Source organism: Desmodus rotundus, chromosome 4 (assembly GCF_022682495.2).
Source record: "Desmodus rotundus isolate HL8 chromosome 4, HLdesRot8A.1, whole genome shotgun sequence".
In the NCBI taxonomy this organism is placed as follows: domain Eukaryota; kingdom Metazoa; phylum Chordata; class Mammalia; order Chiroptera; family Phyllostomidae; genus Desmodus; species Desmodus rotundus.
In genome coordinates, this window is record NC_071390.1 from 81,357,323 (window position 1) to 81,369,663 (window position 12,341).

Below are 12,341 nucleotides of genomic sequence, written 5' to 3' on the forward strand. Positions count from 1 at the left end.
TATTGGCAAATCGCATCCAGCAATACATTGAAAAGATTATACCCCATGATCAAGAAGGATTCATTCCAGGGATGCAAGGATGGTACAATATTTGCAAATCAATAAACATAATACACCACATAAACAGAAGCAAAGAAAAAAAACACATGATCATATCAATAGAGGCGGAAAAAGCATTTGATAAGACCCAGCACCCATTTATGATAAAAACACTCAGCAAAGTGGGAATAGAGGGAGCATTCCTCAACATCATAAAGGCCATATATGAGAGACCTACAGCCAACATCATACTCAATGGACAAAAACTTAGAGCTTTCCCACTAAGATCAGGAACAAGACAAGGATGCCCTCTCACACTGCTCTCATTCAACATAGTATTGGAAGTCCTAGCCACAGCAATCAGACAAGAAAAAGCAATAAAAGGCGTCCAGATTGGAAAGGAGGAAACAAAACTGTCACTGTTTGCAGATGACATGATAGTGTACATGGAAAATCCTATAGATTCCACTAAAAAACTACTTGAACTAATAAATGAATTTGGCAAAACAGCTGGATACAAAGTCAATACTCACAAATCAAAGGCATTCCTGTACACCAACAACGAAACTGCAGAAACAAAAATCAGGAAAAAAGTCCCATTTGACATAGCAACAAGAAAAAAAAAGTGCCTAGGAATAAACCTAACCAAGGAGGTAAAAGACCTGTACTCAGAAAACTACACAACACTGAAGAAAGAAATTAAGGAAGACACAAACAAATGGAAGCATGTACCATGCTCATGGATTGGAAGAATTAACATCATCAAAATGGCCATACTACCCAAAGCGATTAATAGATTCAATGCAATCCCTATTAGAGTACCCATGACATATTTCACAGATATAGGGCAAACATTTCAGAAATTCATATGGAACCATAAACGTCCCCAAATAGCTGTAGCAATTTTGAGAAAAAAGAACAAAGCAGGAGGGATCGCAATACCTGATATCAATCTATATAACATGGACACTGTAATCAAAACAGACTGGTACTAGCATAAAAACAGGCATATAGACCAATAGAACAGAACAGAGAGCCCAGAAATAAACTCAAGTCTTTATGGTCAATTAATATTTGACCAAGGAGGCAGGAGCATAAAATGGAGCAAAAACAGCCTCTTCAACAGATGGTGTTGGGAGATCTGGACAGCTACATGCAAAAAAATGAAACTCGATCACCAACTTACACCACACACAAAAATAAACTCAAGTTTGATAAAAGACTTAAATATAAGTCATAACACTATAAAAGTCCTAGAGGAAAACATTGGCAGGAAGATCTCAGACATTCCATGCAGCAACTACCTCAAAGGCACATCCCCTAAAGCAAGGGACATAAAGAAAATAATAAACAAATGGGACCTCATCAAAATAAAAAGCTTCTGCATGGCTAAAGAAAACAGCACTAAAATACAAAGAGAACCAACAATATGGGAAAACATATTTGCCAATGATACCTCCGACAAGTGCCTGATCTCCAAAATATATAAAGAACTCATACAACTCCACTCCAGGAAGACAAACAACACAATTAAAAAATGGGCAAAGGACTTGAACAGACACTTCTCCAAGGAAGACATACAGAGGGCCCAGAGACATATGAAAAGATGCTCAGCATCACTAGCCATCAGAGAGATGCAAATTAAAACCACAATGAGGTACCATCTCACACCAGTCAGAGTGGCCAACATAAACAAATGCACAAACAAATGTTGGAGAGGATGCGGAGAAAAGGGAACCCTCGTGCACTGTTGGTGGGAATGCAGACTGGTGAGGCCACTGTGGAAAACAGTATGGAACTTCCTCAGAAAACTAAAAATGGAACTGCCCTTTGACCCAGCAATTCTGCTGCTGGGATTATACCCTAAGAACCCTGAAACACCCATCCAGAAGAACCTGTGCACCCCAATGTTCATAGCAGCACAATTTACAATAGCCAAGTGCTGGAAACAACCTAAGTGCCCATCAGCAAATGAGTGGATCCAAAAACCATGGTACATTTACACAATGGAATTCTACACAGCAGAGAGAAAGAAGGAGCTTATACCCTTTGCAACAGCTTTGATGGAACTGGAGAGCATTATGCTAAGTGAAATAAGCCAGACAGTGAGGGACAAATACCATATGATCTCACCTTTAACTGGAACATAATCAACAGGAGAAAAAAGCAAAGAAAATTTACCCAGAGACATTGAAGTTAAGAATAATCTAAAAATAGCCAGAGGGGAGTGGGGAAGGGATAGTGGAGACAAGGGTTTTCAGGAACTACTATAAAGGACAGATGGACAAAACCAAGGGGGAGAGTGGGGTCAGGGGATGGAGGTGGGTTTGGCCTGGGTGGGGTACAGAGGTGGGGAGAATATGCAGACAACTGTAATTGAACAACAATAAAATAATTTTAAAAAATAAAAATAAAATGTCTGAAGCTCTTATGACATTTCCTCATGCATAATAAGTAATATATGTTTGGTTTTGATGATGTTGATGATGGTTTTAGTTGTAGTAATTTCCAAGAAGGAAGAGATAAGAATAAGTACTGCATGTTTGGGTTAAATTGAATACACAGATTTGGATGACTTGTTCCTGGGGTGCTTGTTGTGGGGATAACAAACAATAATTTGGAAAGATGAACTGAGTTAGACTGTGACACCTTGGAAATAAGGCTAAGTTTCAAATGATGTGCTATGCAGTTGGCAGATTCTGGACTGTATAAAAGAATTGTCAGTCTGGTAGTAACATTGAGAGAGGGGCCCTTAGAAGCATGAAATTGAGGCAGAGGAGTGGTGCTGAGAATAAAGCAAAGCTAGGTAGGATGGAGGGAATGAAAGGGATAAAAATTATTTTAGTTGTGGGAGTAAAAAGAATGATATTATCAACTGCTGGTATAGCTGGGAGGAAATGATGATTGAACCTGGATCACTTAGTGTTCTGTAAATAAGAATACTGATAACTAACCTTGCAGTATTACAAGATTCTAAATGACTTCTGAATCTCAAAGCAAACTTGTATTGTGTTCATTATAGTTTCGATGATAAATATGGTTATTTTTCTAATTAATTGGAAATTGGCCATCACTTCATGTTATAAAAGACAATATAGTTAGACTTCACATTAACCTAAGTTCGATATTACATAACCATGTTGGAAAGCAGAAGGTTTCTACAATCCTTAAAATGTTTTAGTTTTCTTTTCACTTTAAGGTTGTAATTTAAGTCATGCTAATACTTGAATTTTTATGTCACCCTTCATGTAATGTCTCCATTTTATAATTAAATTGTTGAAATCCTAAAGCAGCTCTCTGAAATGTAAATACTGTTAGAGTATTTTCTTAGTGGTCTGTTAATTTTGTCTTACACATTTTATAACAATGCTAAGCTATAACAAATATTTAAGTGCCTACTCTTGGTTCCTTTATTACTTTATTCAGTTCTTCATTTTGGGGGAATGCTAGTAAGTATAAGTTAGTAGTCTGCATCAGGTAATGGTAATAAGTATGAAGCAGTGTATGTCAGTGGGTAAAAAAGGAAAAGAAAAAAAAAAAACTTCAGGATGTGGAGTTAAAAAAAAAAACAACCCTGCTCAGATACTTGCTAGGTTTATGGCTTGAGTAAGTCACCTTAGCCTCTTGGGTCCTACATAGAGGGGCATCAGTCCTACTTGTTAAGGGTTATATGGACTCATATGGATTATATGGAATTTTTGAAATTCAGATTACATATTGGAACTTATGACAAGCCCTGTGTATAAATATTGGTGATTTTTTTGCAAGGTAATATGTCAGACATGTTAAAATATGATGGAGTCTAATTCTTACTCTTGTCCTAAGTCCCTGTCTTCTTTCTCAGATAATTCTACTTTCAGTTAAAAGCACCCTTACTTAACTGTTGTTCAGCTTTATTTTTTACTCCCAATCTGAGTCTCATGAAAGATGAGTTTGGGATTTGCATGAGTAATTCCCAGAATTTAGGGAGGCCTAACTGAACTAAATAGATGGGTACAGATATTGGAGAGAGGGAAGATGTGTTAGTCATGCTGTAATAAAACCCTTAGGACTTACAACTTTGTACTTTTCCAACTAAAACTTCACAGTGCTCTATATCTATAGATTTTTTAAAAGAAATTTGTCACTTTTACTGATGATTTTCTCTTCACAAAAGCCCAAGCACACGAGCCTGCTCTTCCCCACCTGGGCTGAGACTATGCAGCCTGCTGCAGCCTGGCCAGCCTTCATTGCTGGCCTCTCCAAGAGCAGACAAACAGCAGCTTCTGAGCTCTTTCATGTGACTACTTTCAAGCTGCTAAAGGGGAAAGAGTAGCAAATTAATGTCGCCAAAGATCACATAGAAGGGCCTGCCAAGTATAAGAATTTAAATTAAAAACTCAAAACAATGTGCATAGATATCAAGATAAGAATGTATTAGTGAGATCTGGAAAATGAGACTATGTGTATACAACATAAAGAATAAATATTTTTATAATTCAGGATCACTTTTTCTCATGGAATTTTTAATGCATGAGCTATGCAATGCTAGAATTTATTTTCATGTAGTATTTGAGAGACGATGTAGAGGAGTGGTTAAGAACACAGTTTCTGTAGCCACCTGCCTAGGTTTGAATTCATGGTTGTTTTTTAAATAGCCACTTATTGGTGGTAGGACCATAGCTACCTTTTAGTACCTTAGTTTTCCCATATGTAAAGTGTATAATAATCATACTTACTTCATAGAGTTTTTGTGACTATTACATATGTGTATATACACATGTGCACCCATAAACATATATATCAGAATAATGAGCATGTAGTAAACACTATATATCATTTATTAAACAAGTAAAAATATCATATTTATATCAAAAAACAAAGAGGTTATATACATATTTTCAGTGGTAGTTAATGGTTTTTATAGTTTTCTGAATTAAGGCATGACATTTTCAAGGAATAAAACTGAAGCTTCATAGCAAATCAATAACAAAGTCCAGGAATAGAATAAGACTTCTGTGCTATTTACCATCCTTTTACCTTTAGAAGTCTTAAGTGTAACTGGCTAGAAAATCTTCCTACTAATCATGTTACCTCTGGAAGTAAGTGCTAAGAATTTCTAAGAATAACAACATTTTAGCATTAGCAGAAATGTTAGATATCAAATAGGTTATTCAACCTTTTTTATTTTGACCATCAGAGTTCTGAAGCCAATAATAAATGACTTTCTCAAGGTCATATAACTGTTTAATTCCAAAGCCAAGATTACTAACTTCTAGTGTAATACCCTTTCAATTACAGTAGCATTCTTGAGACCTAGTGGTGGTGGTCCAGTGAAGAACAGAATTTGCTTCTCCTGTGTCATCTTACAGTAAGCCATGTGTGTTCTGTCATGCTTTCTTTTGAAATACTTTCACATTTGTAGAAAAGTTTCAAGACTAGCACTAGGGACTCCTAAACACCCTTTTACCCAAATTCACTAGTTGTTTACATTCTATTCCATTTGCTTTATCATTCTAGCTATATATCTTTTTATGATGTTTTCTCAATTATTTAAAATTAAAGTAGAGACATCTTGCCCCTTTATAAATACTGGAGTGTGTTCTTCCTAGGAACAAGTACACTGTCACATAACTGCAATTATCAATGATCAAAATGAGAAAATTTGACACTGACACAGTAATATTATCTATTCCACAGTTTATATTCAAATTTTATCAATTTTCCCAATAATGCCCTCTTTCTCTATTTCTTCCCTTGGCTCAGTATTCACGCCATGGTCTTATATGTCTCTTTAGTGTACTTTCATTCGGAAAAGTCCTTTACCTTTTTATTTTTGTCTTTTTGACTTTGAGAATTTTGAAGAATACAGACCAGTTATTTTGTAGAATGTTCCTCAGTTTGCGTTTGTGTATTTCTCACTCATGATTAGGTTCTGGTCACACACTTTTGGCAGGACTACCACAGAAGTGATGAGATCGTGTGTCCTTCTCAGAATATCACATTGGGACGCACATAATGACAGCTTATTCCAACAATGATGACATAAACTTGGAGTTCATTGGATCTGCCAGGTTTCTCCACAGTAAAGTTACTACTTTACTCCTTCTAATAATGGTTAATTTGTAGGGAGGTACTTGGAGATTATGTAAATATCTTTTCCTCACCAAAATTTTACCCCTAGTTTTTACAGCCATTGATAATTTTTAACTTTGTTATAGCTTCCATATACTGACAAGGCATTCCATAGCTTCCATGGCATTCTACTGAAAGGAAGAGCTTTCTCATGGTTTTCATTAGTTGAATTGCTTGTTTATTGTATCAATAGAAGTGATATAGTGTTATGTTTTATTCTACAGTTATGATCTATACTGTTATTATTTATTCAGATTCTCAAATTGTCCCATACTTGGCCAGTGAAAACCAATTCAAACTACCTTCTGTGTCCTCTTGATATTTCCACATCATCCTTTAGTGTTTCCTGACTTTCTAACACATATTATTCTAGGAATATTTTATACTTTTCCTGACCAAGCCCTGGAATCAATCTTCCATCCAAGTAGTCATGCTTGCATTTCACAGTATGTGGCGTTCACAAGTCAGATTTGGACACCGGGTGCATCTATTCATTGCTAATGGTGTCCCATTACTTCTAGGCCCCCTTAGTTAACAGCATTAGTAAATGTGTGTCTATATTTATTTCTATATTTATGTATGTACCTATTAAAAGCTATGCGATGTTGGTCAAGTGGTATACATTGCAGTTAGGTAGGATAAGAAATTCTAGAGATCTAATCTACAGCTCGATGACTAGAGTTACTAATACTTTATTGAATACTGGGAATCTGCTAAGAGAATAGATTTCAGATGGTATCATATACACGCAAAAATGGTAATTGTGTGGGAAGGTGATATATTAATTAGCTTGATGGTAGTCATCATTTCACTATGCATGTGTCAATCAAATCACCATATCACATGCCATAAGTCCATACTGATGTCTCTAATTCCAATCTCAAACCACAGGATACATTGTCATCTTCCCATTTCTATGTTTGTAACTTCATTTTCCAATAGCGAGAAAACTGGCTTCCAATTATGTTCAACAAATATATTTATTTGCTCAACTGGAATACACAAAAGGTTAATTCATATTCCTTAACTCATACCACAAGGCAAAACTACTAAAAAGAATTCAGTATTTTTCACATTTTTAAGGGAAGAATACAAGTTATTAGAACAATGTAATCTGTGTACAGATCTCAAATGTACAGTTTGTTAGTTAGACAAAAGTCTACGCTCATGTAACTCATGTCCTATCAAGATACAAGGCTGCCCTGACTGTTGTGGCTCAGTGAATTCTGTGCTGGCCTGCAAATCAAAAGGTCACTGGTTTGATTCCCACTCAGGGTACATGCCTGGGTTGTAAGCCAGGTCCCTGGTTGGGGGCATGTGTGGGTCAACCAACTGATGTTTCTCTCCTTCTCTTTTTCCCTCACTTCCCTTCTCTCTAAAAAGATAAATAAAATCATAAAAAATAGGCTTTTCTATAACCTTATAAAGGCTCATGTACCCCTTTACTGTCAATATCCATCCCCTCAAAAGTGGTGATTTTTCTGACTTCTTTGGCCATAGAATTGTGTGGCCTATTCTAGGACTTTATATCAATGCAATCATGTAATGAATATTCATGTATCTGGCTTCTTTTACTCGTTATAATAACTATGGATTTCATCCATGTTGTTATGTTTAACTTGGTTCTTGTTATTGACTAAGGAGTGTTTCATGGTACAATTTTGCCATGGTTTGTTTATCTAGTCGCTTATTGTTAGGCATTGTTTGGGTTATTTCTAGTTGAGGCTAATATGAATAAAACTACTATAAACATTTTGGTACAAATATTTTGTGAACATATGGGCTCCATGTTTTTTTTACCTCTACATCTAAGATTGGAATTGCTAAGTCATAGGTAGAGGTATGCTCAACTTTGTAAGATGTTGCCAAACATTTTGTCAAAGTGGGTATAACGTACTCTCAACAGCAATGTATGAAAACTCTGGTTGCTCCATATTCTCACCAACATTTGGTGTTATCAGTTGGTTTTTAATTTTAATGATTCAAATGTTTATGTGATAGCATCTCCTTAGATCTTAATGGACATTTCTCTGATATATAATGATGGTAGAACTTTTTCATGAGATTGTTGATAATTTGTATATCTTCCTTTGTGAACTGTCTATAATGAGCTCCCATGTATAATTCACACCCATGTTTTGGGCCCAAATTTTCAGGAAAAAAACCTTTCATTTTAATTTTTTAATTCACTTATTTGTTTGTTTATATTTAGATACTTTTTTTTTGGTATTATGAAGGAATTTTAGCATTTATTTTTTAACACATTATGGTATAAGAAATTTTATGTAACAAATAATTACAAAATGCAAGAACAGATATAAGGTATTTCAGGCACTACCCATGTATAATGAGTATCCTGATTTTTCCCTCAAAAATCTGGGCAAAAAAGTATGCATTATACACAGCAAAATATGGCAGTTTTTTCTACATTCTAAATTGTTTCTTTTGTCTTTTTATTATTGAGCTGTAGGAATCCTTTCCATATTATATATATAAGTCTTTTGGGAGACACATGTTTTGAAAATATTTTCTGACAATGTCTAGCTTGTCTATTCATTTTTTAATGATGTCTTTTGATGAGCAGGTATTTACTTTAATGAAGTCTAATTTATAAATTTTTATAATTATTTCTGTATCCTTTTTAAAAATCACTTTCTTCTGTCATGTTGTAAATTTTTTTTTCTTCTAGAAGTTTTAGCTTTTAAATTTAGGTTTAATATTCATCTTGAATTAATTTTGGTGTTTGATGCAAAGTGGGGGAAGTTCTTTGTGTTGTAAACTTAGAATATTATTATTTTAAAGAAAATTTTTGCATAAATATTTTAAGTGTTTTTCCTTGGTATTAATAAAGACTCTTTAGGGTAACAAGTAACTCAACTGAGATTAGGCAAACAGGAATTGTTTTATTCACTTTGCTGGGAACAGTAAGACATATCTCACAGGATCAAAGGTTGGTACCCAAAGACCAGGACTTCAGGAACTAGAACTAGGATGGATATTCCAGGGCTCTCTCCATTCTCCTTTCACATCTGCTTGTCTCTGAAGGGCCTCATTTTGCAGACAGCTTTCCTCTACAGGGCAGGGGCTGCTGTCACCCTCAGATGTTCATCCTGCCAGTGTCTTTATAGCTGACCTAAGAAAGGACCCCGCTTGGTACTGCTTCAGTCACATGTCCACTCCCTGGGCTGGTTACTGTTGCTAGGGAGCACAGGGCCTATGTGTGATGAAGCAGAGACCCACATTCTGGCAGTGTGATAGTGCTGCCAACAGAAACAATGTGGCATGAAGGTAAGAGATAGGCTTCTAGACATTCCAAAAATCCTACTTGCCAGGAAGCTTCCTATTTTTCAAAAGTGTTTTTTTTAGGTATAGTATCTGTATCTTCTGCTGTACTGCTGATTAAATATATGCAAGTGCAATAAAGCTAGGTTTCTATTCAGAAAGGGTGAATTAATTAGATATTTTGAAGAAGTATAATATGTTCAAATTATATGAGAATAATGGTACCTCCTCAAAGATCAAAGTGTAACACATTAAAATCCATAATAATGTGAATGATGCAAAATAAAGTGGAATCACAGTCAGATTTTTTCACTTTGGTATCTCCCCACTTCCCTCAAATTCTAATGAAAAATTTGTATTGTCAGTATCTCAATATAAAAAACCAGTGGGAGAGCAACTGTGATTCAGTGATTAGGACAAGATTTATATACTTTGAGTGCCCAGTAATTTTCCAGAGGTTATAAAACAAGGCTGAAGATGCTCAATCCTCAGGATTAATTGACAAACAAGAGGACCTTATTGAAAATCACTAAGTACCTTACGGCTTGCATTTGAAGGAGGATACCTGAGAGTTTATTGCAAATAAATGACTATCTCAGCCAAAGTTACCTACTGGTGTAGTATTTTCTTTGAAGTGTGATTGATTAAAAAGCTGGCCCCTTAGCCTTGAAATGACAATATAATGGACAACATAGCTGATTTTCCTGGGTTGGACTCACTAAAGGAATCTGACATTAAAAGTAGTATTTCAGACAAGCTTTCATCTGAGCTTAAAAATGTGACTATGAGGGGAGAGAGATGGAGAAATTCTGTGACAGGCCCAGCAGTTGTTTCACTCTCGTGAGAGGAGGACCCAGCTGAGAAGGCTCTCCCCCCACCCTAGCCTGACTGTCTCTCCCAGCATCCCACTTGTTCGACCTTGGCCCCCACCCTTCCCACTGTCTACAGAATCTCTCCTTTATTCTGGTCTTTGTTCCCCAATCCTTTGGGTATTACAATCCCATTACTTTTCAGGTATAGGTGTGGAAAACCTTTCTTTGTTTCTAGAGACAGCTTTTCAAAACAAAGTTTTGAACTATGAGTAAGGGAGGAGAGGGTCACAAAAGCTTAAAAATTGAGATGTTTATAAAAAATCAGGTTTCTCATCTTTCTTTTGCTTAAAATAACAGGTTTTATTATCTCTGAAATCATTTTTTTTAGTTTTATTGTTTATACTGTTATGTTCTTGCTCTTTTTCCCTTTCCCCACCTCCACCCCTAGCCAATCCCCATATTGTTGTCTGGGCCCAGGGATTGTGCATAAATGTTCTTTGGTTAATCTCTTTACCATCTTTCATCCTGTCTCCAATGCCTCCTTTCTGGCAGCTGTCAGTCTGTTTAATGTATCTAAGCTTCTGTTACTATTTTGTTCATCCATTTATTGTGTTCTTTAGATTCCACATGAAAGTGAGATCATGTTATATTTGTCTTTCTCCAACTGGATTAATTCACTTACCATAATTTTCTCCAGGTCCATACATGCTATTGTAAAATGTAAGAGTTTCTTCCTTTTTTACTGCTGCATAGTATTCTATTGTATAAATGTACCACAGCTTTTTTTATCCACTGATCTCTTAATGGGCACTTAGGCTGTTTCCAAATCTTGGCTATTGTAAACAGTACTGCTATAAACATAGGGGTGCACATGCTTTATTGTATGGGTATTTTGGGGTCCTTGGGTATATTTCCAGAAGGGGAATCGCTGGGTCAAAGGGAGTTCCATTTTTAATTTTTAAAGGAAATTCCATATTGTTTTCCATAGTGGCTGCACCAGTCTGCATTCCCACCAACAGTGTACTAGGGTTCCCTTTTCTCCACATCCTTATCAGTACTTGTTTGTTGATTTATTGACAATGGCCATTCTGACAGGTGTGAGGTGCTAACTCATTGAGGTTTTAATTTGCATTTCTCTGATCATTAGTGATATTGAGCATTTTTCATGCCTATGGGCCCTCACAAAAGCCTGAAAAGACACTTCTCTGATCCTATTTTTAGGGGTCAAGTAATAGATTGGTCTAATTAATATAAAATAAGGGACATCCAATTTCTATTTCCTTTTTCCTGCTTCAAAGCTGTTTCTTTTGTGGTCATATGTTGCAATGACAATTGCCATCCTTGAGCTCTCAGCAAGCTGTTATTGTTTTTTTTTTTTTTAAGATGACTGTTGTGCTTGTGTATGGGAACAATACACAAAAGATTAGCATGACCCCTGTACAAGGATGACAACCAAATTCATGAACATTCCATATTTTTATGTGATGTACAGCATGGTTGCTATAGGTATAATACTGAATTGTGTATTTGAAAGTAGCTAAGAAAGTGGATCTTGTTAGTTCTCATCAGAAGAAAAAAAAATTGCAACTACGTATGGTCATGGATGTTAACCAGACTTACTGTGATCACTTTATAATACAGTTATACACCACATAATGGCATTTCAGTCAAGGACAAATACAATGAATGGTGATCCCCTAGGATTATAATAGAGATGAAAAATTACTATTGATTAGTGATGGCATAGTCATCTTAACATTGTAGCACCACGCATTACATGTTTGTAGTGATGCTGTTGTGAACACACCTGCTGTGATGCCGTATAAAAGTCCAGTGCACACAGTTATGTACGGTACATAATACTTGATAATGATACTAAACAAATATGTTATTGGTTCATGCATTTACTATACTTTTATAATTATTTTGGAGTGTACTCTTTCCACTTATAAAGTTTGCTATACAACTGTACGCTGTGTTACACTGGCAGTAGCTTAACTCATCTTATGTCCTCCACGTCTCTTGATTGCATCATTTTCTCTTGTGCTTGATTTCATCTTGCATTGCTTTGTACAGTAACATGCTGCACAGGCT

At 35.8% G+C, this 12,341-nt stretch overlaps 1 protein-coding gene and 1 pseudogene across 3 annotated transcripts in view; both read left to right on the forward strand.

The window, feature by feature from the left end:
* Positions 1 to 12,341, forward strand: part of ARHGAP24 (Rho GTPase activating protein 24) — a 494,910-nt gene that overhangs the window by 78,592 nt on the left and 403,977 nt on the right. The window lies entirely within an intron of this gene.
* Positions 11,631 to 11,726, forward strand: LOC112317909 (U6 spliceosomal RNA; annotated as a pseudogene).